The sequence below is a fragment of the Rana temporaria genome, chromosome 2, assembly GCF_905171775.1.
Source record: "Rana temporaria chromosome 2, aRanTem1.1, whole genome shotgun sequence".
Classification (NCBI taxonomy): domain Eukaryota; kingdom Metazoa; phylum Chordata; class Amphibia; order Anura; family Ranidae; genus Rana; species Rana temporaria.
Window position 1 is genome coordinate 408,609,944 of NC_053490.1, and position 26,436 is coordinate 408,636,379.

General features: G+C 42.7%; 1 protein-coding gene across 1 annotated transcript in view; it reads left to right on the forward strand.

The window, feature by feature from the left end:
* The window catches only part of LOC120927461 (pseudouridine 5'-phosphatase), a 372,162-nt gene that overhangs the window by 312,968 nt on the left and 32,758 nt on the right, over positions 1–26,436 (forward strand). The gene's annotated exons all lie outside the window — the stretch shown is intronic.

The window sequence follows — 26,436 nt, forward strand, 5'->3', positions numbered from 1 at the left end:
GGCCCCCAGATACCGGCCCCCCACCCTAAGTGAATGGATATGGGGTACATCGTACCCCTACCCATTCACCTGGAGGAAAAATGTTAAAGTCAATAAACACAACACAAGAGTTTTTAAAATAATTTATTAGTCTGCTCCGGAGGCCCCCCCTGTCTTCTTTAGCTCTGTTTACCAGGGGGGGCTTCTTCTTTGACGTCTTCGGGTGGGGGCCGCTCTTCGCCGCCGTCTTGTTCTCTTCCACCGCCGGGGGGGGTCGCTTTTATAAAAGCACCCACTCCTCGGCGGGTTTCCTCCGACGTCTTCGGCGGGGGGTGGTGTGCTTCTTCTTCCGCTATCCGGGGGGGTCTTCTTCGGCTATCCGGGGGGTCTTCTTCACTCTCCGGGGTCTTCTGCTATGTTCGCCGCTCTCCGCTGTTGACTCGGCGCACCCCGGTTCTTCCTCCAGCTGTCCGGTGCCTTCTCCTTCAGCGCTGAACGTCTATCTTCTTCTTCCGTGCTGTGACATATTCTTCTTCTTCCAGGCTGTGACGTCGTCTTCTTCTCTTCTCCAGATGTTGACACGCCGGCTCTTCTCGCTGAAATGACTTGTGCGCGGCTTGCATCGGACCTATATAGGCCTCACAGTCCCATCATGCTCTGTACCTACCCATGTGATACCTACCCACGTGGGTAGGTATCACATGGGTAGGTACCAGAGCATGATGGGATTGTGAGGTCTATATAAACCCTATTCAAGCCGCGCACCCGTCATTGCAGCGATGAAAGGCGATGTGTCAACATCGGGAAAAGAAGAGAAGTGAAGAACATGACGTCACAGCACGGAAGAAGAACTCACAGCACGGAAGGAGAAGAAGACGTACAGCACGGAAGAAGAAGGCACCGGACAGCGAGAGGAAGAACCGGGGTGCGCCGAGTCAACAGCGGAGAGCGGCGAACATAGAAGGAGACCCCCGGAGAGTTGAGAAGACCCCCCGGATAGCGGAGAAGACCCGTCGGGATAGCGGAAGAAGAAGCCCCCCCGCCGAAGACGCCGGAGGAAACCCGCCGGGGGGTGGGGGCTTTTTTAAAAGTGGAAGAGAACCAGACGGCGGCCCCCACCCACCCAAAGACGTCAAAGAAGAAGCTCCCCCTGGTAAAAGAGCTAATAAAGAAGACAGGGGGAGCCTCCGGAGCAGAAAAATAAATTATTTTAAAAACCCTTGTGTGGTGTGTTTATTAACTTTGACATTTGTCCTACAGGTGAATGGTTAGGGGTACGATGTACCCCATATCCATTCACTTAGGGTGGGGGGCCGGTATCTGAGGGCCCCCTTATTAAAGGGGGCTCCCAGATTCCGATAAGCCTCCCGCCCGCATACCCCGACAACCAACGGCCAGGGTTGTGGGGAAGGGGCCCTGTCCTCATCAACATGGGGACAGGGTGCTCTGAGGTGGGGGGGCCGCAGTGCGCACCCTGGGAGCACCCAACCCCCCCATGTTGAGGGCATGCAGCCTGGTACGGCTCAGGAGGGGGGGGGCGCTCGCTCGTCCCCACTCCCTTCCTGGCCGGCCGGGTAGCGTGCTTTGGATACGGGTCTGGTATGGATTGTAGGGGGACCTCCTACGCCGTTTTTTTCGGCGTAAGGGGGCTCTCCTTGCAACCCATAACAGACCTAAGGGCCCGGTATGCTCCTGAGGGGGGGAACCCATGCCGGATTTTTATTTAAAATCCGGCGGGGACTTCCCCCTCAGGATTCATAACAAACGCCGCACACGTGTAGAATTGGCGGGAATCCAAGTCGGATCTCCCGTCGCTTCTATGACGCGCTTGCTGTGATGTGCTGTCACTATTCCAGTGAGTGCGAGATGTCGGCGAGATCTCGGCACCATGTCGCCGAGAATCAGCGCGATGCTGTCGTGCTAAAAACACAATATCACAAACACCTACTGTATTCAAGTAGATCACTTCCAGATTAAAGTAAACAAATTACCTGTGTGGCTATTAGAGATGAGTTGACTATATGATTCGTGGGAGGTTTGGTGAACAGCTACAAATTCTGAATGTTAATCTGAACCCCATTGAAGTCAATAGGAGTCAAATCTTTAGTATCAATTCTGATTATTTTCAAAGCTAATAGGCAAGCTTGTGTTAATGACCACTATCATCTCAATAAATTTCACCAGATACACAGATGGAACTTAAAAAAAAGTTAAATGGCTAGGGCCACAGGGTGTATAAATTGTATTCAAAATTCCTAGTCAGGCAGAGCAAACTTTTTTTAACACAGTACTCTGCATTATTTTTCCCCTCCCTATGAAATCATGACTGCATGCTTGTATAACACATACATCTACTTTTCAATTTGGCTTCGGTAGTCAAAATGTTAGAGAGACCCATGATCTTGAATTCTCCTGTCATCAAGGCATGAATGCCACTAAACCTCTGGGGCTGGGTCCACACCATTGCGAATTGGATGAGGGTTTCCCAACATCCAATTTGCATAGCACGAGATTGTGACCAGCTCTCTATGGAGCCAGTTCACACATCTCCACAGCGGCTCTGGTGCCAATTGCACTGGAGTCCTGTGCATCATTTGGCCCGTTTAGAGTCTGAAATTTGGGCTGACCTAAAACAGTAAATGGAGACGCACCAGACTCCTGCTGTGAGCCGCTGTGATCTCTAGTGTGAACCCAGCCTGAGGGTATGCTGTGATATCTGGCACCAAGTCTTTAGTAGCTGATCTTTTAAAAGGGAAGTACGCCAAAAGCTTTTTTTGGCCATGCTTCACCTGTTGGTCACCAGAATGCCTTTACTTTACTTTCTCATGACCCAGAATCAGCTGACAGTAGCCTATAGCCAGCTGTTAGCTGATGTGGCATAGCCTCTGGTGGAGGGACACGTAGAGAGCAATAACTGACTGTCACTGCTCTCTGGCATAAGCAGACTGAGAACTGAATGATCAGCGCTCATTTGATCACCTAAGCCCTGTACACACGATTGGTTTGTCTGATGAAAACAGACCGATGGGCCGTTTTCATCAGACAAACCAATTGTGTGTGGGCCCCATCAGTTTGTTTTCCATTGGTGAAAAAAATAGAACATGTTTTAAAATGTTCCTATGGATAAAAAACTAAAAAAAAAAAAACGATCAGTCCATCGGTCAAAAATCCACGCATGCTCAGAATCAAGTTGACGCATGCTCGGAAGCATTAAACTTAATTTTTCTCAGCACGTCGTAGTGTTTTACGTCACCACGTTGGACACGGTCGGATTTTTGACCGATGGTGTGTAGGCAAGACTGATGAAAGTCAGCTTCATCGGATATCTGATGAAAAAATCCATCTGATTAGATTACATCAGATATCCGATCGTGTGTACAGGGCTTTAGTTTTAGAGCTGAGGTGGGACAGCTACAGCATCACACTGATGAGCAGCATAGAGATGCATATGAAGGTTTATTTTTTTAGAAATGCCAAACTTTTCATTTAGGTCTTAGTTGTAAGATGGGTCCTCTATGGATTGAACTTACAGCATATTCCACACAAGCTCGATTGAATTGAGGTCTGGGGGATTTGGAGGCCAAGTCAACAACTCAAACTCATTGATGTGCTTCTTAAACCATTCTTGAACCATTTTTGAAGAGTGTCAAATATGTAAAATTCAGACTGAACAAGGCTTCAGTCCAAAGTAGAAACACATTCCTAATGACTTTAAATGCTGAGGTATACTTCTGGCACTCATTACAGCTGAGGAAGCTACTTGGATAAGCAAAACAACTTTTTTTACATTCCAAAACAAATCCAGTTAAATGTGACTAACAACTGGGTACAGTATTGGTTCAAGTCTCATAACCTACTAACCTTGGTCAAAATCTGCTCTAATTCACACCGGTGTATATGCTTTTGCTCGTGTTATTGCATTGACTAGCATTGTGTCACAGCAGGCCATTCAGTTTCATCAGGCCCTTAAAGCGGAGGCCCGCCAAAAAAGAAATATTAAAACCCACTAGCTACAAATACTGCAGCTGCTGACTTTTAATATATGGACACATACCTGTCCAGGGCACCCACGATGTCGGCAGCCGAAGACGATCTGTCAGACGGCTCTCGGCTGCTGCCCCACCATCCCAGTAAGGGAATCAGGAAGTGAAGCCTTGTGGCTTCACTTCCTGGTTCCCTACTGCGCATGCGTATGTCGCGCTGCGCGTCCTCATTGGTCCCTGCTTTCTTCTGGGACCTGTGTGTCTTCCAGAAAACAGCGGGGGATGACAGATTAGACGCTGGAAGTGGCAATGCAGAGGTTCACCTTGCAGAACTTGAAGCACAATCTGTTGTAGAGATACTAATAGAGTATCAAACACGCTGTTTGGGGTTTCAATATTTGCCTGATTTTCAATTATTACTGCATAAGACTTTAGTAGCATGGTTGGTGATTTACTGTATGTATACATAATTTTGATGGAAAAAAATGATGTCTGTAAATGTTTTTTTGCCTTTATGCAACAAAAACATAATTCAAAAACTGATGTACCCTAGTGGTAGTTATTGTTGTGTTGTAGAAAAGCACACATCTTGGTGGTTTGAATTTTTGTAAGATAGACCCTTAATGAACAAGTTACTCTCATAATATTGTAACCCAGTTTAAGTGGTTTCTTATCTGGCAGTATAGCTTTACTAATCTGTGAAAGTATATTTTATTTGTTAACTACCTTAACCTCCCTGGCGGTATGATTCTGTCTGGAATTACTTACCAAAAGCGGTACAATTATTTTGCAAGGAAATTTGGCGTTTTATACTGTAGGACTGTAATTTTTAGGAATAACTCACTTAAATCTGACCAAACAAGAGTCTTGTAGGCATCCCGGGTATGATTTTTAAAAAAAAACAAAATTATAAATTATAATATAATAAATAATTATACATAATTATAACAAATAATATAATTATAATAAAAATTATTCAATAATGTAATTAACTCAAAATCACTGAAATTTGCTCAGTTGCAGAATTGTCGCTGTCATTACTTTTATTTTTTTATGACGTATTTCCCCACAAATCGCTATCGCACAATTCTGCAAGTGATTATAATTTATTATCGCTGTTTTCTAGCTGCTCTAAAACCATTTTTGACATAAAGGGACACTTTTGGACAATCTACAGTTTTCAGGCAGAAAGAATAGTTTTTATTATATAAAAGTACATGTAGGCCACTGGGCAGATCACTAGGGACAAGGGGGGTGTGTATTTTTTACATACAGTACTGTAATCTATAAGATTACAGTATACTGTGTGTATTGTGTTTATTTACTTTTTTGAATTTGGTGCCGTTCTCCGCCCCCGTGCGTCGTAATGTCGCAGGGAACGGAGATCAGCGGCACACGGGAACACTGTGAATCGAGCGAGGAGGACCCGCTCGCTCACACAGCGGGGAGACATCGCAGGATCCAGGGACAAGGTGAGTAACTTGTCTGTGGATGCTGCGAGCAGGTAAGCCGCGCAGCTGCACACTCTGCACAGCTACCCCGAGCGTGACTCGGGGATGCCGATCGCAGCATGAAAAAAACACCCCGAGTCACGCTCGGGGATACCGCCAGGCAGGTTAAAGGGGTTGTAAAGGACATTTTTTTTCAGAATTAGCGTCCTTTACCTGCAGACATTCCTCTTTTCACTTCCTCATTGTTCGTTTTTGCTCAGACGTTGCTCTATTTCTTCTCTGTTCTGTTCACTTCCTGCTTGTCTGATTGTTACTCACCACCGTGAAGGGAGGCTTTTCTCCGGTGGTCAGTGACATGCTCGCCCCCTCCTGGGAACTACATCTGTGTGGCAGGACTCTCTCTAAGTGTTAGACTTCACGGAGGTGTCGCAATGCATACTGGGAAATGTAGTTCTTGCATGAACGAGCACCGCAAACCAGGAAGTGAATGAGAGAACAGAAACTAGAACGCCGGAGGTGATATAGATGAAGGAATTTAATAGGTATTTACTCTTTTTTTTAACAGAATCATTACACTATTCTGTCTGACATAAATTTTAGGCAATTTTTTTTTTCTTTAAACTCCTTTAAAATTAGCTGTGTGCTTTATTAGAGGCATGTAAGGTGCTTTAGTTAGGAAAGCAAAATCAGCTATTCAGTACTATATTCTTAAAAATCAGCTAAACCCTCTGAGAAAATAGTCTTTAGCCGCCCCCTGAGAGGTCTGCTTCAATGCCAGTGTCAAGTTTATCGCAAGGCAATGGTAAAAACAATTTTGCTCTTTGAAACATGTCACAGCAGTGGCATCTAACACTGATGTGTGCATTCAGTGCAAAGCATAAATTGACAGACTTCTTTTCTCTATCCTTTTCATTTTCCTATAGGTATCTTTCTTTCTCTCAAAGCATGCTGACATGGCAGTCTTTATTTACAAGAACTTTGCTATTGCAAGTCAGAAAAAAGCCTTTTAGGCATAATTTGTGAAAACGCATTGTAATCCTTAGAACAAGGATACATCAGTTTAGGCCATTTTAATTGTGGCGTAGTCTTCTCGATTATACATATTCAAGTCTAATCCAATTTATTTGTAACATGCTAAGATTAAATACTGTATGTGATCCATGCTGTTTGGCACAGTTCTAAATTCCTTTGCATTGTATATATATATATGCTGTCAATCAAATCTAATGACCGCTGGGGGCGGGACCGAGTCATACACTCGTTGGCTATGTACACTGAGTGTATAACACGGGAGCACGCCTGCAAGGTAACCTCCTCGGGACAGAGCTTTCCAGAGGGGGTTAGCTATTGCGGGGAGCTCTTTTCCGAGGGGGTTACCTTGCGGGTGCACTCCCGTGTGATACACTCAGCGTACATAGCCAATGAGTGTATGACTCAGTCCTGCCCCCCGGCGGTCATTAGATTTGATTGACTGCATCGGGAGCCAATGGTTGCTATCAATCTTGTGGGCATTCTTTTTTGCAAAATTTTATTTTTATTGGGTTATAAAAACAAGTAAGACATCACAGTTTCATAAAGTACAAAGTATTAAAAAAAAAGTTCAACACAATGACGATAAAGCAATTGTACAAAGAAAAAAAACATGACAGTAAATGACATAAACATAGTGTCTTGTGGGCATTCTAAGTCACACTGTGTGCCCTGAATGAAGAGCGTCACTGCACATGTACGGGTGACATCATCTGCTATTGCCAATGTGAATACCTCCTAAATGGTGCACGTTTAAGAGATATTCATTGTATCTACAGGAAAGCCCAATTGCAAGCTTACTGTACCTGCAGGGACAAGTTCAAATACAGAGTTAACCACCACTTTAATACATTTATTTTATATATCGTTAAAGTTGAAAAGACAAAACACTTTTTGAGTATATGGGAATACGGCAGGGGGTGAGGGTGTGCAGTGTTTTGAATGCATTGTTTTTACTCTCTTATTTTTTTTCACAATGATGCTTTTGGGGAGGAAGAAAAAAAAATGAGTTGTTTAACAGACTGGGAGCAACAACAGCCTGATGTGCTCTAATTACCAAAGCTAAAAGTTATCCAAAAATTTGAAAATAACTAATTAATAGAAAAGTAGCTAAGGTGTTGACGACTCAAGAACTAGCTATCAGTCATTTGATGCAGTCAGATATTGGTCCTTAACCACTTGGGATCCGCCTGCCGTCAATTGACGGCTACAGTGCGGATCCCAATTTCCAAACCGCCGTCAATTGACGGCCGCCCCTTAGGGCGGTCCCCGCGCGCGCTCCAGAGCGCGCTGCGGGGAAAATCTGTGTTGGCCGTGTCCCTCGGACACAGCCAATTACAGATCGCCGCGAACGGCCAATCAGAGTGGCCGTTCGCGAGGCGATCTGTGCGGCCAATGAGAGAGGATCTCATATGTAAACATATGAGATCATCTCTCATTGCCGTTTTACACAGAGACAGCGGTGCTGTCTCTGGAGAGGAGACGGATCTGTGTCCCTTGTACATAGGGACATAGATCGGTCACCCCCCCAGTCACCCCCCCTCCACCTACAGTTAGAACACTAAGCAGGGATACATTTAACCCCTTCCTCACCCCCTAGTGTTAACCCCTTCAATGCCAGTCACATTTATACTGTAATTAGTGCATATTTATAACACTGATCGCAGTATAAATGTGAATGGCGCCAAAAATGTGTCCGATGTGTCCGCCATAACGTCGCAGTCCATTAAAAATCGCAGATCGCCGCCATTTCTAGTAAAAAAAATAATTAAAAAAAAATAATTCTGTCCCCTATTTTGTAAGCGCTATAACTTTTGCGCAAACCAGTCGCTTATTGCGATTTTTTTTTTTTTTTTTTACCAAAAATATGTAGAAGAATACGTATCGGCCTAAACTGAGAAAAAAAAATGTTATTTTTTTTTTAAATTGGGATATTTATTATAGCAAGAAGTAAAAAATATTGTATTTTTTTAAAAATTGTCTCACTTTTTTGTTTATAGCGCAAAAAATAAAAACCGCACAGGCTATCAAATACCACCAAAAGAAAGCTCTACTTGTGGGGAAAAAAGGACGTCAATTTTGTTTGGGAGCCACGTCGCACGACCGCGCAATTGTTAGTTAAAGCGATGCAGTGCCGAAAGCTGAAATTTCACCTGGGCAGGAGGGGGGTATATGTGCCCAGTAAGCAAGTGGTTAAAATAGCTTTTCCGTGTACACAGACGGCACATAAAAAAAAATGTACCCCAGCACTACAATTAAAAGAACTCAAGCATAGTTTGTTAAAATAGCTGTAAACCCAACTACTAAAATCTCATACAGTATAGGCTTTAACAAGATAATATCTTTTGAAAAGCAAAGCTATCTTGAATGAAAATAACAGTTGATACTAATATACCTGTAAAGACCCTTGTTTCAAAACTTTGGGGGTTATTTACGAAAGGCAAATCCACTTTGCACTGTAAGTGCACTTGTAAGTGCAGTCGCTGTAGATCATTGTAGATCTGAGGGGAAGCTCTGAAGTTAGGGAAAGCTCTGCTGATTGTATCACCCAATCATGTGCAAGCAAAAATTTTGTTTTTAAATTTTCCTTGCATGTCCCCCTCAGATCTACAGCGACTGCACTTCCAAGTGCACTTGCAGTGCAAAGTGGATTTGCCTATCCTAAATAGCCCCCTTTGTGTCATAGAGCAACAGCTGCCCCTGTCTCCCACAATCGACTGCCTTTAAAGAACACTGTCACATGCTTTCACAAAGAAAACTATAGGCTTCTATGCTGATGCTCATTACTCAGGCATATTCCATTGTTGTCACTATTTAAAGTAGACCTTCAATGAAAATGTAAAGTTTCCGCTATCAAAATCCCCCACCCCAAAATGTAAGATTTTAAATTAAAGCTGTTGATGGGCAAACAAAAAACAAAATTCATTCCATGGTCCCAACCCGTGAAAATAAACCATTGCATTGGGCTGGAGTGCAGTCTTGTGGGATTTTGAGCATCCAACGATCCCATGAAGTATGGTTGAGCACAGTGGCATCACCCACACCACCTGGGAATGTCAGAAGCCAGAGCTAAGGCCAGTATTTTTTCCCTAGTTCTAACAAGTACATAATGTGTAGGTTGACCCAGTGGTCATCGATGGAAACTGAGTGCAGCAGAAAAAAGCCTTACAAATCAGAATATGAGCAGCACCAATATCTGCTCCAAAGGGGCAGAAAATACTGGGACCCTTGTACACCCATCTACAGTCTGTGGAAGTCTTTCAAAAGTAGTCTTCATGGAAGTATTGCAATCAAAAAGTTATACTTCCAAAGTAGAAACAAAACTAGAAGGCTTACCTACACATGAAAACATGGTGTGCAAAAAAATAAAAATTTGAAACATATGGCTCTGATAGAAGGCTATTTGTTCATTGAACAGCTGAAGGTGATACATGAAAGTGAGGCTGCAGGCAACAGTAAAGCATGGTGGAGGTTTCCTGAAGATTTTGGGCTACATGTTTTCAAGTGGAGTTGAATATTTGCTTAAAATAGATAGCACTCTCCTTGCTAAAAATTAAATGCAGATTTTTATCTATGAGCTAATATCATTAGGGAGGCATTTCATCTGCTCCAACTAAATTCTGTAGCATGACAGTGACCCCCAAAATCGTAAAGAACTGCCTGCAGCAATAAGAACAACAAAGAATCCTGCAACAGACGGTATAACCCCCAGAGAGACCTGAAGTCAATATCATTAAGCCAGTTTGGGATTAAAGAGACAGAAGGATATAAGGCAGCCAAAATCTATGACATAAAAGTTCTTAAGGATGCTTGGAATATTTTGCCATGGGAGTACCAGTGCAACATTCTTCTGCACTTATAAAGTGAGAATGATTTGACAAATAATTCCATTCTTAGTTTTTGTTATTTGAATAAATGTCTATGAAGTACAATAAACAGAAACAACATAAATAAAATCAATATTTAGCATTTTGGTTTTAGCATAGAAATTCTCTTATGCATACTTCCATGCATATTGTTCCAAGCATATTCACTTTTGCTACAGTATGATGTCATTTGAAATGACATAATTAAAGTATATGTAAATCAGTAAAATATGTCATTGTAAGTTTTAAAATGTTGAAATCTGCAACTTTAATACCTAGTAATACACATCTGCATACAACTCCTGGCTAAAACATTTTCTATGTGTAGCACTACCCCCAAAGGAGCTGCTGGTTTAGATTTGGGCCTGCCGTTACCTTACTGTTCCATACGCTTGTTGCAGGGGTTCTCCTTGAAGAGTTGTCCACAAGAATGTCTGCACCAAACATGAAGTCTCTTTTAAGGTTTTTATTGAACAAAGTTCTCAAACAGAGGGGTAGAGGGATGGGGAAAGACTCAGGCACCTTTGCTTTGCAGGTCAGGGGTACAACTTAGATCCAGAGGATTAACTCTGCTCCACACTGGATTTCAGAAACCACCAGATAGGCCTACTCTCACTGGCCTAGCAGTTGGTGCAAAGCTCGTCAAAGTCTCTGCCACAGACTTGATAAGTGTTGTCAGGCTGTCACACATTCTTCTGCCACAAGATTGTGTAACCACTCGCACACTTTTTGTATAGTTCCAATAAAGTACACAACTCACGGTGCCAAGAATCTTTCAGCCATGCTGGCAGCATAGTGAGGTAAATTTGCCAGGATACGTCCTTCAATTGAATCCCACTGGTTCAGCCTCCTCCCATAGGTAAGGTAGCGAAGGACCATCCCTGGATTAGTAGACCCCAGAAACTCCTGGGCCTACTCTCAGTTGTGGGGCCTCGGCCCAGCTGGCTCCAAGGCTAAGACAGCTTGCACATCCCTGAGGCCAGGAGGGCCATCAGGTCAGGATCGGAAGACGAAGCCCGCCAAAATGGCGTCTTTCCCTTAAGTACCCCTCCCCAGAATGCACAGCGGGTTGACCACGCCCCCTGAGCTGCTTCTGTGAAAAAGATATCCAATGCATTCAGCCTGCTGCCTTTCCAACCTTGACCTGTGGTAACAGCGATACCCACCGTCAAGGGAAAATTGTGCAACATAGCTGAACTGAAACAGAACCAACAATTTAGCATAATCCTTCTGGGCTAAACTACAGCTCATGAAAAGAGGAAAATGCAAATATCCTCACATGCAGTGTACATGTGGATATTTAGTGAATGAAAAAGATGTGCCACGTCCTGTAGGTATGAATAAAGAGATAACTGGGGGCGAGTTGATTGGACTTTTCAGGCACTAGTAACTGGTCAAAGTATAGTCATACAAAGAGTACATTTTCTAAAAAAATATTACAAATTTATTAAGACATAGAAAGTATAGTACACGTTACACATTATCTGCCAAACACAGCAAGACCATCTAGCAAACCAACTGAACAGTGCAAAACCTCCAAACTGTTGACAGGAAATTATAAATAATCAAAAGTAAACTACAGGTCAGGCAACTAGAATTTAACACTCAATGGGAGCATGGCGCTACATAAGTACAAAGTGTACTTTCTTAACTTGTCTAACCAGAGCCTATTACCAGAAAACTGCCTCTTTCAAGATGACAGTGCAGATAGAACTCGGTAATAGATATCACAGAAGATAAAAAGACTACCTATCTACTCCTTGCAATGCAACTAGCTAAGATCGTTTAACCGCTTGCCGACTACCACCAGTAGATATACGTCGGCAGAATGGCACGGCTGCGCAAAGCAACATACAAGTACGTTGCTTTGAATTTGCTGCAGAACAGGGAGATGTCTGTGTAAATAAGGCCTTTCCCTGTTCTGCCTTGTGACAGGACACTGATCTACTGCTTATTGTCATCAGGAGCAGTGATCAATGTCGTGTCACTGGTAGCCCAGCCCCTACACAGTTAAAATCACTCCCTAGGACACACCTAACCCATTCCTACCCCCTAGTGGTTAACCCCTTCCCTGCCAGTGTCATTTACACAGTAATCGGTGCATTTTATAGCAATGGTCCCAAAATAGTGTCAAATGTGTCCGATGTGTCCGCAATATCGCAGTCATGATAAAAATTGCAGATCGCCACCATTACTCATAACAAGAAATGCCATAAATCAATCCCCCTATTTTGCAGACGCTATAACTTTTGCGCAAACCAATCAATATACGCTTATTGCGATGTATTTTTTATTTTTATCAAAAATATGTAGAAGAATACATATCGGCCTATACTGGGAAAGAAATTGGTTGTTTTATATATTTTTGTTGGATATTTATTATAGCAAAAAGTAAAACAAAAAAAAATTTTTTTTTCCAAATTGTCGCTCTTTTTTCGTTTATAGTGCAAAAATAAAAACCGCAAAGGTGATCAAATACCACCAAAAGAAAGCTCTATTTGTGGGAAAAAAAGGACGTAAATTTTGTTTGGGTGCAACGTTGCACACAATTGTCAGTTAAAGCAACGCAGTTCCGTATCGCAAAAGTGCTCTGGTCAGGAAGAGGGTAAAGCCTTCCGAGACAGAAGTGATTAACAAATGAAACCACCAAGCTCCTCATTCACTCTTTTGTTATCTCTCACCTTGACTATTGTAACTCCCTTCTCTTTGGCCTGCCTGTCCATAGGCTACCCCCTCTTCAGTCTATCATGAATGCTGCTGCCAGGCTTATCAACCGTTCAGCGTCCGTCAACCCTCTCCTCCAATCTCTACACTGGCTCCCAATCGCACAGTAAATTCAATTCAAAATACTAACCACAACATACAAAGCCATTCACAACTCTGCCCCGAGCTACATCATCAATCTTGTCTCCAAATATCACCCAAACTGTCCTCTCCTCCCAAGACCTCCTACTCTCAAGTTCCCTTGTCTTCTCCTCCTCATCTCCAGGATTCCTGCAGAGCCTCTCCCATCCTCTGGAACTCGCTACCTCAACCTGTTTGGCTATCCCCTACTCTTGCTACCTTCAGGCGATCCCTGAAAACTCATCTTTTCAGGGAAGCCTATCACGCATCTAACTAATCTTTTACCTTTTTTATTCAGCTCATTCCTCACAGTTACAACCTTTTGTACCACCTTCCTCACCTTATTAGATTGTAAGCTCTTCTGAGCAGGGCCCTCTTAATCCTCTTGTATTTTATTATATTATAACTGTATTGTCTCCCTTTTATATTGTAATGTGCTGCGTAAACTGTTTGCGCTATATAAATCCTGTATAATAATAATAATAATCTGTCCTGTGTAGTGTATACTGTCAGCTATATACACCCACCTTCGCCCTACCTGTGATCCTTGTTGGTGGAGGCCGGGGACGGGCAGAACAATGAGGCGGTATGCATATAGAAAGATGGCATGTATATAGAAAGATGACATGTATATAGAGAGATGAAATGCATGTATATATAAAGATGGCATGTATATAGGTGACAGGCATGTATGGAGAGAGATGACAGTGTTCTGCTATTGGCTGACCAGCAGAGGTGATTTGGCTGTGTCCCAGTGTGTGCTAGATATTAATTGGTCACCTTCCCGTCCATCTCCCATGGAGGAGGAAAGGCATGTGGCACTGGTTTGCTGCCCCCCCAAAAACAATATTGAGCACCAGCTGCCACTGTGGAAAATACATACCTGGTGATCCTGCTGTGAAGGTTCTTGTTCAGGAACTACATAGCTTTTCATGTTTCAGTTAATCTGTTTGGATCTACTAATGAATTGGGGTTGTTTTCTTAAAGGCAAATTGGCTGTTCACTTTGCAAGGGGATTTTGACTTTGCAAGAACATTTTCCCTTAATATGGTGAAAATTCATTTTGCAATAAATACCTAATCATGCACAAAAAAATGCTTGCACACAAATTTGATAGACGTCAGCAGAGCTTCACCTCATTGCTTTGCAAAGTAAAACAATTCTATTTGCCTTTGATAAATTATCCCCATTATTAACTGAGTATTCTTTTAAAAGTAAGTTGAAAATTCACTCTGCAAAGTGAAAATGCACGTTGAAATACCTCTGAGTCTCTAACAATAAAGGAATTAATAATGTCAGTAGAGATGTTTTGGAAATTTTACAGGATTGCTCCTACAATATATTCTCCTAAAATTGTTTCAGCTACATCATAATAGAACAAGGTCCCTAGGTAGGCTAATAACATACTAGAGGTGGGGTCTCCAAACCCCATGCTGCGGGCCACATTCAGCTCGCTTGTATGTTCTATCTGGCCTGCAGCTCATTCAAATACTGCCGAGACTCCAGGGACAGAACTGCTGGTCTGCTTGCTTCAACTAACCCCCCCGTGGGTTTGAGTTAGGCTACTGTAAGCGAGACAGAGCAGAAGACAGCAGGAGAATGTGCGTGTGTACTGCTGTTAGAGCGGGTCTAATAAAGGAAGAGGATAACGGAGCGGTGGGCGGATTCCCATGCATGCAGGTTAGAGGCAGGGCCCCACTGTCAAGTAGCAGATGTGTGGGCTGGCTGTGTGTGCTGGAGTCAGGCTGAGGAGGTCAGGGTGGAGGAGGCTCCCCGCTCTGTGCAGCTGCCACCGCTACCAGAGATTTGGATGGAGGTCTTGTCATGCCTGCCCCAGTGACAGCTAACCCACCCTGGTGTGCTGCAGATTCCTCTAGTGACATCACCTGGAGGCGGGTCCGCAGGACTGGGGTGGTGGGGATCAGACTGGGGGGGTATCTGAGGGTGGGGGGGTGTGATCAAATTAAAGGGGGTATCTGGGGATGTAATCAGGGTGGGGACAAAGATGTGGGACAGACTCTAATGGGTGGGACAGACATGGGGGAGACTCTGCTGGGGACACAGACATGGGGAAGACTCTGATGGGGGACTCGGACGCCGAGACGGGCTCTGGTGGGGACACAGACGTGTGGAAAAGGCTCTGGCGAAGACACAGATGTGCAAAAAGTCTATGACAGGGACAGAGACATATGGAAAGGCTATTATGAGATTATTTCAATTGTGTTCATTCATTTATAAATAAAAATTTTTTTTTTTTATTAATACATTTTTTATTGGGTTTTTCAATTTACAACACTTTTAGGTAGTTGCATTCAATATACAACTTAAAGTGGAGGTTCACCCAAAAAATACATTTTTAACATTACATTCAGCCGAGTTGTCATTACAATCGGCTTTTTTTTCCCCCGTACATACCGTATTTTCACCGCCGCTTCCGGGTATGTCTTCTGCGGGACTGGGCGTTCCTATCTGATTGACAGGCTTCCGACCATCGCAGTCGCATACTACGCGTCACGAGTTGCCGAAAGAAGCCGTGATGCGCTGTATGCGACGGTCGGAAGCCTGTCAATCAGATAGGAATGCCCAGTCCCGAAGAAGACATACCCGGAAGCGGCGGTGAAATACGGTATGTACGAAAAAAACAGCCGATTGTCGTTAGGAAAACTCGGCTGAATGTAATGTTAAAAATGTATTTTTGGGTGAACCCCCGCTTTAAGTAGTATAATCACCTTGTACAGGCCCGCAAATATTTGTAAAATCTACAATGTGGCCCTCGGGCTAAAAAGTTTGGAGAACCCTGTACTAGAGTGATCATGTTTTCTGCTTGGTGTAATGAGCTTTTCGGATCAAGTAGGACAAGAATCTGCTGACCAAAACGATTATAACTAAAACTTAGCTAGCAAAGTAAAAGGAGATTTTGGGCATGATTTAAAGTAGCCCGGGCGCAACTTAACTTTCCCGATTTAAGTTACACCGCCACAATTTTTCCAAGTTCGTGCCCGATCCACAAAGCACTTACCTGGAAATTTGCAGCGGTGTAACTTAAATCCGTCCGGCGCAAGGCGGGCCCAATCGAATGGGGCGAGTCCCATTTAAATTATGCACGCTCCCGCGCCGGACGTACTGCGCATGCTCCGTCGGGTATATTACCCGACGTGCATTGCGCTAACTGACGTCGCACCGATGTCATTTGCTTAGACGTTAACGTAAATGGCGTCCAGCGCCATTCACGGACGTCTTACGCAAACGACGTTGATGTTTGAATTTTGACGTGGGAACGACGGCCATACTTAACATGGCTTAAGAGAACTAGGGCTCAGCCCTAGTTTTACGCGGCGTAACCCGACGGAAACTACGTAGATTTAGATCGACGGCCCGTTTGGGCCGTTCGGGGGGTTGCCGTAAGTCTTCATTTGCATATTCTACGCCGGCCGCAATGGCCTCGCCACCTAGCGGCCGGCCTAGAATTGCATCCTTAAGATCCGACAGTGTAATTCAGTTACACCTGTCGGATCTTAGGGCTAGCTATGCGTAACTGATTCTATGAATCAGTCGCATAGTTAGAAACAGAGATACGACGGTGTATCAGTAGATACGCCGTCGTATCTTGTTTGTGGATCTGGCCCTTAAGTCTGTAAATTAGGCAATACAGAATTTCTCTAGCACAGTATAAAATCACTGAATATTATTGAAGTAAGTCACATACTATTTGTAAACTTAAACTTTTTTGATAACACCAAAGCTTTAGTTAAAGATAATTTCCTTTAAGATGCATCCTAAAGGTTATGGTGCTCTTGATTTTGTTATGGTTTTGAGTTATATAACTTAGGCAATGTCTCCATCTTCATGAATAATAGTAATGGCCACAATGTACTTTCAAATTGCTTTTCTCAAGTATATTGCTACATTAAAAGCAGAATAATTGTGTCTAATTTTGCTGGGTCCCTTTTGTAATTAGGAAATAAAAGTTTCTCCCTTTTAATTTTTCCAAGCTAATCCACTGTGTGTAGTACCATCTATAATAATTATTGTCTCTTGTACTGCTATAACAGTGACATCACAGAAGTCAATTAGAACTTTTCATGGCTGATGAGTGGGAACAATCTTTTATGTAAGTCTTACAAGATATAATAACACTGCTTTGTATGACATTTTCACTTAAGAAGACAGTGTATCTAATGTTTAGTTTTTTGTCAGGTTTAAAGTTCTATAAAGTATTAAAAGCTTGGATTTAAGCCATTATTTGCTTTTTGTTGAACTAAAGCCCATTACTGAAACAAATGAATGCCACATTTAGTTCAAAAGAGAAGATATATACCATTAATATAATGTACTGGAAAAAAATAATAATATGCCATTACAAAATATATTGTAGATTTACTGGATAAAATGAAAAGCAATAGAAGAAACGGCTTTAGGAAAGCGCTGCTTACCTCAGTAAAAATCATTAATTAAGCAATGGATTATTAACTTGCGCTGGATGAAAGTTTGCAGTTGTTGAATTTGAAAGGCCTAGGCAGATTGATGGGCACAGGGACAGTACTGTCAATAATAAATTGACAAGAAAGGCTTTTGTCATGCTTGACAGTTTGGTTTAAAAAAAGACCATAAGGGAAGTTAATAGTGTTTAACAAACAATTTGGGGCTGAATGTTGGTAGAAGGGAACATGGATTTTTGTTAGAATGTTATTTCATTCATAGGCTGTTCATCGAATAGACTACTAGTGTTGCAATGAACCTATGCTGACTGCAGCACAATAAGTGCTTTGTGAGTGGATATTTACTTTCCTGAAAATGCAATTCAAGAGAAACCATACAAAGGAATTGTATGTAAAGGTTTAACCATTTCAAAAATAAATAAAATCACTTCTAAAACAAGTGAGCTAAAATGAGTAGAAATATCTGGATATGTTTCACATCATTTTTGTTGCAGTAACAGTTTTTTATTTTTTTTATTTTTTTTGCAGCAAACATATTTAAAGTAATTGTAGAGCGTCATGTTTTTTTTAAAATAACAAACATGTCATACCTTCAATGTGTAATTGGTTTTGCAAAGGGTGGCCCCGATCCTCCTATTCTGTGGTCCCCCGGCAGCTCTCTCTATCAGCTCCTCCCTGTATTATATAACCCCCTAGGAGAAGCACTCTCCCAGGGGGGTTACCTTGCGGGAGTGTTCCCAAGTCCAGCATTCGGTGTCCATAGTGCCGAATGTAGGACACGGCCCCGCCCCCCGGCGCCCGCTTTATTAGATTTGCTTGACAGCAGTGAGAGCCAATGGCTGTGCTGCTATCAGTCTATCCAATCAAGAGCCGAGAACCCCGGGCCAGAGAGGTAGCGCATCTTCACTGAGAGATCAAAGGGGGTCAGGTGAGTGAAACAGGGGGGGCTGGGGGGCCGGTCAGTGTCAGAAATGTTTTCACCTTAATGCGTAGGATGCATTAGGATGGATATTTTCTTCATCTAAACACCCCTGCCTCTAAGCTCCTGTAAATGCCTATTATGTGCATGGATACATAAGCTAACATGGAGGGTGGTTTAGAGGCAGAGAAAAAAAAAAAACAAACACCTGTAAAAGCAGTGTTTTTTAACTCAAGTGTGCATAAGCCCTAAATAATTTATTCATCCAGAGTTTTCATTTTTTTGTTTTTGCGTAGGAATGTTATTCATAAAAACATTTGAATTATGGAAAATGTAGACACCCTGGTGTGTGATTTCAGCTTTATGTTAAAAAAAGATCTAGGTCTGACCCACCCTCTTCCAATTCTTGCAGCTCCTTATTGTAGATTTAGTTCGCCCGTTACTCAAGTATTAGTAAGAATTTTGAATAAGTGGAAGTGACAGGCCCAGCCCTTCTCTTTCTCAGAGAAAATTGCGATTGGCGTGCCAAAGATCTCTAGGACTTTGAAACCATAAGGGCAATACGAGCCTGTGCAAGTATAGGGGAATGCAAAACCAAATTGATGCAGGCAAAATACAGGTCTGCAAGAGGTCAGCTGAAGGAGAAATGCACCTGCTAATAAATTCTGAATTATCTTAGAAGCATCCCAAATTTATGTCAAACTAACACCATTTACACAAGCCCAAAACACATTAACATAGGTCCCAAAAGGTACTTGTGGATACCTGAGGCCACATTGTATTTTGCTTGATGTTTTTCAGTCATTAATGAGAGCAAAGAGTTGCTCTTTTGGCACAGTGGATAGACAATTTGTATAGGAAGTAGAGAGAAGCTAATGAAGACACCACAGCTTTTTTACCAATTCTGATCTGACTGCTGACATACTATTATCGTTTCTGTAAGTGCAATTTTATTCATTTATTAAACCTATTTGATTTATTATACTGCACTATGAGAGAATTTCTCTTTTATATCTCTGAGTTAACATCAGAATATTAGCCGGATATAATTCAGGTCCCGGGGGGGGGGGGGGACTTCAATGTGATAGGGACTCTGCTTTAGTTTTTCTCCTTTTCACTTTTTTCACTTGCTTATTTATAGTAATTTATTTGCTATACACTTGTTCATTATTTCCAGCGCTGCACTACTTTTATATCAGAACAGGGAAATGCCTTGTTTACATAGGCATCTCCCCGTACTGCCTCTCTGTGACATGATCACGGGACACTGGTTTACATAGAGTTTGCAGGGCACGGTCACGGAGAGTGTGGCAGGCGCACGCTTGCCCCGTGGCTTTTTAGAGCGCACATGTACGTCCATTTGCCAAAAGATGCCATTGTCCCGATGTATATCGGCTTGCAGCGGTCCGCAAGTGGTTAGGTTGGAAAGTTAACAAGCTTCAACTTAATCTGTATAATCTGCAATCCATCTCTTTATGCCGCTCCTTACTTGGCTAATGGAAGTCTACTTCTTAAAGTATGCACTGCATAATTTACTATCTTTGTGCTTCTTGCATTCAATCATATTCAAACTTCCAAGGCAGGTTTAACTTTGACTATGACAATGAATTGTGTTGTCATTATTTAACCACTTGCCTTCCACCGTATAGTAAAATGAAGGTAGCAGGCACCCTCCCTCCCTCTAGGTGAACGTCATATGACATTCTTGTTTTCCCGGCCTTCTAGTGATGTACTCGATGCGCATGCCCGTCGGAAACGATGACTGCCGGGCACTCGCGATTGCTCCTCACAGAGCAGGGACGTCCTGTCAGGTGAAAGGAGAACTGATCGTATGTTCCTTGTACTGTATATAGGAACAACGATCGGTTTCCTCCTCTCATCAGTCCCCTCCCCTACAGTTAGAAGCACTCCCTAGGACACACGATTAACCCCTTGATCGCCCCCTAGTGTTAACCCCTTCCTTGACAGTCACATTTATACAATAATCAATGCATTTGTATAGCACTGATCGCTGTATAATTGTGAATGGTCCCAAAATAGTGTCAAAAGTGTCCGATATGTCCGCCTAAATGTCAGTCATGATAAAAATTACAGATCGCTGCCATTAGTAGTAAATAAAAATCACATCTATCTATCCCCTATTTTGTAGACGCTTTAACGTTTGCATAAACCAATCAATATATGCTTATTGAGATTTTTTTACCAAAAATATGTAGAAGAATACGTATCTGCCTAAACTGAGGAAAAATATATATATTAAAAAAAAAAATTGGGATATTTATTATAGCAAAATGTAAAAAATATTGTGTTTTTTTTCAAAATTGGCGCTCTTTTTTTGTTTATAGCGCAACAAATAAAAACCGCAGAGGTGATCAAATACCAACAAAAGAAAGCGCTATTTGTGGGGGGGGGGGATATCAAAATTAATTTGAGTACAACGTCGCAAGACCGCACAATTCTCATTCAAAGTGTGACAGCGCTGAAAATTGGCCTGGGCAGTAAAGGAATATTATGAGCTTAACTAACTCCATTTCGTTATAGCATCCATTTTGACATACCTTGTATCACTAATATAGTATGATTCTAGCTTAGAAATACACCCACATAGATCACACAATTTCAGTAATTTTCGATTTCCTATACATTTCCTATAAATCGCGTGATTTCCCCAAAATGACGTTTGTACTCTGCTAGATAAGTTTAGTCTAGGTCCTGGATATGCAATTAGCGGACCTCCAGCTGTTGCAGAACTACGATTCCCATGAGGCATAGCAAGACTCTGACAGCCAAAAGCATGACACCCAGAGTCAGAGGCATGATGGGATTTGTAGTTTTGCAACAGCTGGAGGTCCGCTAATTGCATATCCCTGGTCTGGGTCATATGCCAGATGTATTTAGTAAACTATGGAAAGTTACTGTGGGACTTAAAGGGGTTGTAAAGGTATTTTTTTTCCCCTAAATAGCTTCCTTTACCTTAGTGCAGTCCTCCTTCACTTACCTCATCCTTCGATTTTGCTTTTAAATGTCCTTTTTTTCTTCTGAGAAATCCTCACTTCCTGTTCTTATGTCTGTAACTCCACACAGTAATGCAAGGCTTTCTCCCTGGTGTGGAGAAAGCCTCTTGAGGGGGGAGGGGGCGAGCAGGAGTGTCAGGACACTCTCTACTTTGCAGATAGAGAAAGGAGCTGTGTGTTAGTGGGCATCCTGACACTCCTGCTCGCCCCCTCAAGAGGCTTTCTCCACACCGGGGACAAAACCTTGCATTACTGTGTGTAGTTACAGACAGAAGAACAGGAAGTGAGGATTTCTCAGAAGAAATAAGGACATTTAAAAGCAAAATGGAAGGATAAGGTAAGTGAAGGAGGACTGCAGTAAGGTAAAGGAAGCTGTTTAGGGGGGGGGAATGTACCTTTACAACCCCTCTAACTTATGCTTGTAAGCTACTGTTCAGTCTATATAACCGACACAAGAATAAAGCATTTTTCAGATTGCTTTGAGAGACTACACTGTGTACGTGTCAAGTTAATCAGAGTGATTTCCAGGCCTGCGGAGTCAGAGGGTCAACCTGGTCAGGGCAGAGATAAGTCTATATACCCCTAGAAGGAACTATCGCCAACAGGCAAGAAGGGGGTGAAAAGGTCTGGTGTGGAAATGGTTAACATCAACTTTCCTAATGTTAGAGGGGGTAAGAAAGTATTCTGTCTAACATTAGGAAGGGGGTGTTAAAAAGTGACATTTATAGAAAGTCAAATGGCTACTTTTTAAAAGGTGGTCAGCAATAGCAACCTTTTTAATTTCTCCCAAGACAGGGTTCCTTTAAGATATATAATTGACCATAAATAATGCTTATGCATATGTGCACTCTATGTACCTGGAAGCAGAAAATGCCTGTGTATACTCATTGACCTTATGTATGATCCCATTAAAATGGTGGAAGGGCCATTCAATTTAGAAAATGTTAAAGATCTCAAGGCTGGTTGCACCAATGCCTGGATTAAAAGCTTAAATGCTGAGCAGCTATACCGTATGCCTTTTGTTTTAGTTTGACATTTTCATTTAAATGTAATGTTTTTAAGCATGTACAGAAGTTGTCATTTTGACTAACACAGGCAAGCTAGCAAATACTTCTGACTGTGTCACATACAGTACATCCTACTATTGCTTTTTATGTATGCTCTAATAAATTGCCCATCATGAGGATATAGATGCATTAATCTCCAGCTGCAATGAAAGCTAGTGATAATAAACTGTCATTTATTGCTGCAAATAAGGGCACAGTTTGACAACCAGCTGTTTGATATCCCCAGATAATCCACTATAACCCTCTGTAATGAATGTAAAGCCCAACAAGAGAGCACATTTTTACTGCTCAATCATCTGATTGCTTTGCGTTTCAATTCGTCAGAAGGGCTCTAAGGGTGGAATGCTGGTGATATGGTGTTGTTTGCATTGCAGTGTATGTTATAATGAGCATGAAATCACATAGATCTCCCTAAGATCCGACAGGTGTAAGTAACTTACACCGTCGGATCTTAGGCTGCAATCTCACGCTGGCCGCTAGGTGGTGCTTCCGTTTGTATACACGACAAATATGCAAATGAGGAGTTACGCCGATTCAGAAACGAACGACCGCCCGTCGCTTTTTTTTACGTTGTTTGCGTTCGGCTTTTTCCGGCGTATAGTTACCCCTGGGTCTATGAGGTGCAGCCAATGTTAAGTAGGGCCTTCGTTCCTGCGCCAAGTTTTGACATTTTTACGCTGTTTGCCTAAGTCGTTCGCAAATACGGATGGACGTAATTTTCGTTCACGACGAAAGCAATGACGTCCTTGCGACGTCATTTAGAGCAATGCACACTGGCAGTTTTTTATATATATATATATATATATATATATATATATATTGGACTTTACTACTGCTTTAGTACAGTAACAATTAAATTCTATGCAAATTGTGCTTGATTTTTAAAACAAGTTAAACTTGCACAGAAAGCACTTTTAGTTTATCCTTATAAAGCATTTTTCATTAGCAAATAAGAGCTCTGTATGTAAATCAAGTTCTTTCAGTAAAACCCATATATTCTGAACCTGGTGAATCCACCAGCTAACTGAAAGTATGCCTATGTCAAACCGCTTTCAGATTTCGGGAGAGTGGAAATTAGATTTCAACCACTTTCAGTTTTTTATTGTCTGTCTATGACCCTGCTGGTGCTCATCCTGGTATCCTGTATTTGTCTTGGTGACCTGGTGGGACAATACTTTAAGGTTGTCACTTTTGCCACTTGACCATAAGTTGAGGGAGAATCTTCAAAAGGAGACCTTTGTAAATAACAATTGTCCAAGGTGGTATTCTTTTTTTACTTGTTATGTCTCTGGGCAATGAAGAGGGGGTGAAGTCTCTCCAACTGGACACACCAAAACACTGCCAAACCATACAGTATATATGGGGTAAAGATCTTACGCCAAAAATAATGATAATAAAGGAAAAAAATAATAAAAATAATAAAAAATGTGAGAAAGCTGCTCCCCAGAAAATTCAAATATGAATGTAAAATGTGAAAAAGTGGATAGGGGGCGCTAATAAACAAAAAGTGAAAATCCAAAAAACACAATGGCCCAGATTCAAGAAGCACTTGCGCCCGCGCAACCATAGGTTGCGCGGCGCAAGTGCTTACTTGCTCCGGTGTAACGAGTGCTCCTGATTCAGGAACCTCGATACACCGACTGCAGCCTAGGATGTGACAGACATAAGCCTCCTTATGCCTTCACATCCCAGGCTGCATTCTTGCGTTGGCCGCTAGGGGGCCCGGCCATTGTGATCGGCGTATAGTATGCAAATTGCATACTACCACCGATTCACAAAAGTTGCGCGGGCCTTGTGCACGCAAGGTACGGAGTTTCCGTACGGCGACTTTAGCATAAGGTTGCTCCTGCTATAGCAGGGGCAACCTATGCTAAAGTATAGCTGCGCCTCCCGCCCGTGAAATTTGAATTTCACGTTGTTTACGTAAGTGATTCGTGAATGGCGCTGGACGCCATTCACGTTCACTTAGAAGCAAATGACGTCCTTGCGACGTCATTTGCCGCAATGCACGTCAGGAAAGTTTCCCGACGGAGCATGCGCTGTTCGCTCGGCGCGGGAGCGCGCCTAATTTAAATGATTCCCGCCCCCGGCGGGATCATTTACATTAGGCAGCCTTACGCCCGGCTGTTTAGCATATCGCCCGCGCAATTTACGGAGCTACTGCTCCGTGAATCGCTGGGCAAATGGAAATATTTGCGTGGGCGCAGAGAAAAATCTTTGCTCTTTGCCCACGCAAATATTGCTCCATTCTACCTGAATCTGGGCCACTGACAGTATACAATCACAATAAAGTGCATGTGCAATAAATGCCAATAAGAAAAGTGCAATAGTGCAAAAGTATTATGATCTCATCCGTGAAATGAGTACACAAAAAAACATTGAACACAAAGAAAAACACACAAAAAAGTCCATAAACTGAATAGACTAAATAGCAAGTGTCCATTTGTTCCTTGCTTATCACTGTGCATGTGCTGCAGACCACGCACAGCATCTTCCTGTCCAGCTGGTTCCTCAGCCTTGCGAGGTGAAGAGCACGCTGCAGACCATCCCAGCGCGGACATCGCTCTCTATTTTGATCGGTTTCTACGATCTTTTTCTGATCAACAAGCCCAAAGCCTCAGTGCCGGGATGTGTGCACTATTCAAGTAAGCCTCCACTCGGCATTGTGTTTGTTTTTAATATTTTAAATAAACTGTATTATGCCATGGCGGTATCTCTCTGCTTTTATATCCCTATGACGCTTTAACCACTTACCCCCCGGACCATATTGCTGCCCAAAGACCAGAGTACTTTTTGCGATTCGGGACTGCGTCGCTTTAACAGACAATTGCGCGGTCGTGCGACGTGGCTCCCAAACAAAATTGGCGTCCTTTTTTTCCCACAAATAGAGCTTTCTTTTGGTGGTATTTGATCACCTCTGCGGTTTTTAGTTTTTGCGCTATAAACAAAAATAGAGCGACAATTTTGAAAAAAATTAATATTTTTTACATTTTGCTATAATAAATATCCCCCAAAAATATATAAAAAAACTTTTTTTTTCCTCAGTTTAGGCCGATACGTTTTCTTCTACATATTTTTCGTAAAAAAAAATCGCAATAAGCGTTTATTGATTGGTTTGCGCAAAAGTTATAGCGTTTACAAAATAGGGGGTATTTTTATGTCATTTTTATTATATTTTTTTTACTAGTAATGGCGGCGATCAGCAATTTTTTTTTCGGTACTGCGACATTATGGCGGACACTTTTGACACATTTTTGGGACCATTGGCATTTTTATAGCGATCAGCGCTATAAAAATGCATTGGATTACTATAAAAATGCCACTGGCAGTGAAGGGGTTAACACTAGGGGGCGGGGAAGGGGTTAAGTATGCCTGGGTGTGTTCTTACTGTGGGGGGGGGGTGGCCTCACTAGGGGAAACACTGATCCTCGGTTCATACATTGTATGAACCGAAGATCAGCATTTCCCCTGCTGACGGGACCGGGAGCTGTGTGTTTACACACACAGCTCCCGGTCCCCGCTCTGTACCGAGCGATCGCGTGTGCCCGGCGGCGATCGCGCCCGCCAAGGCACACGCACGGGAGTCAGGGGCGAGCGGGGGGCGCGCGCGCGCCCCTAGTGGCGGCTGGGAGAGAGGACGTCATACTACGTGCTCTTGCCCAGCCGAGCCAACTTGCCGACGTATAACGGCGGTGGCCGGTCGGCAAGTGGTTAACCAGCTGACCTACAGGAACTTCAGGTGTCCACTCTTTGTCCATGGTGACAACAAGCTTTAATTGACCTCTTTTTAGCGAAATAGGTCAACTTCATGCGGTAAGGGGCCATCCTTTATGCACTATTGGGTG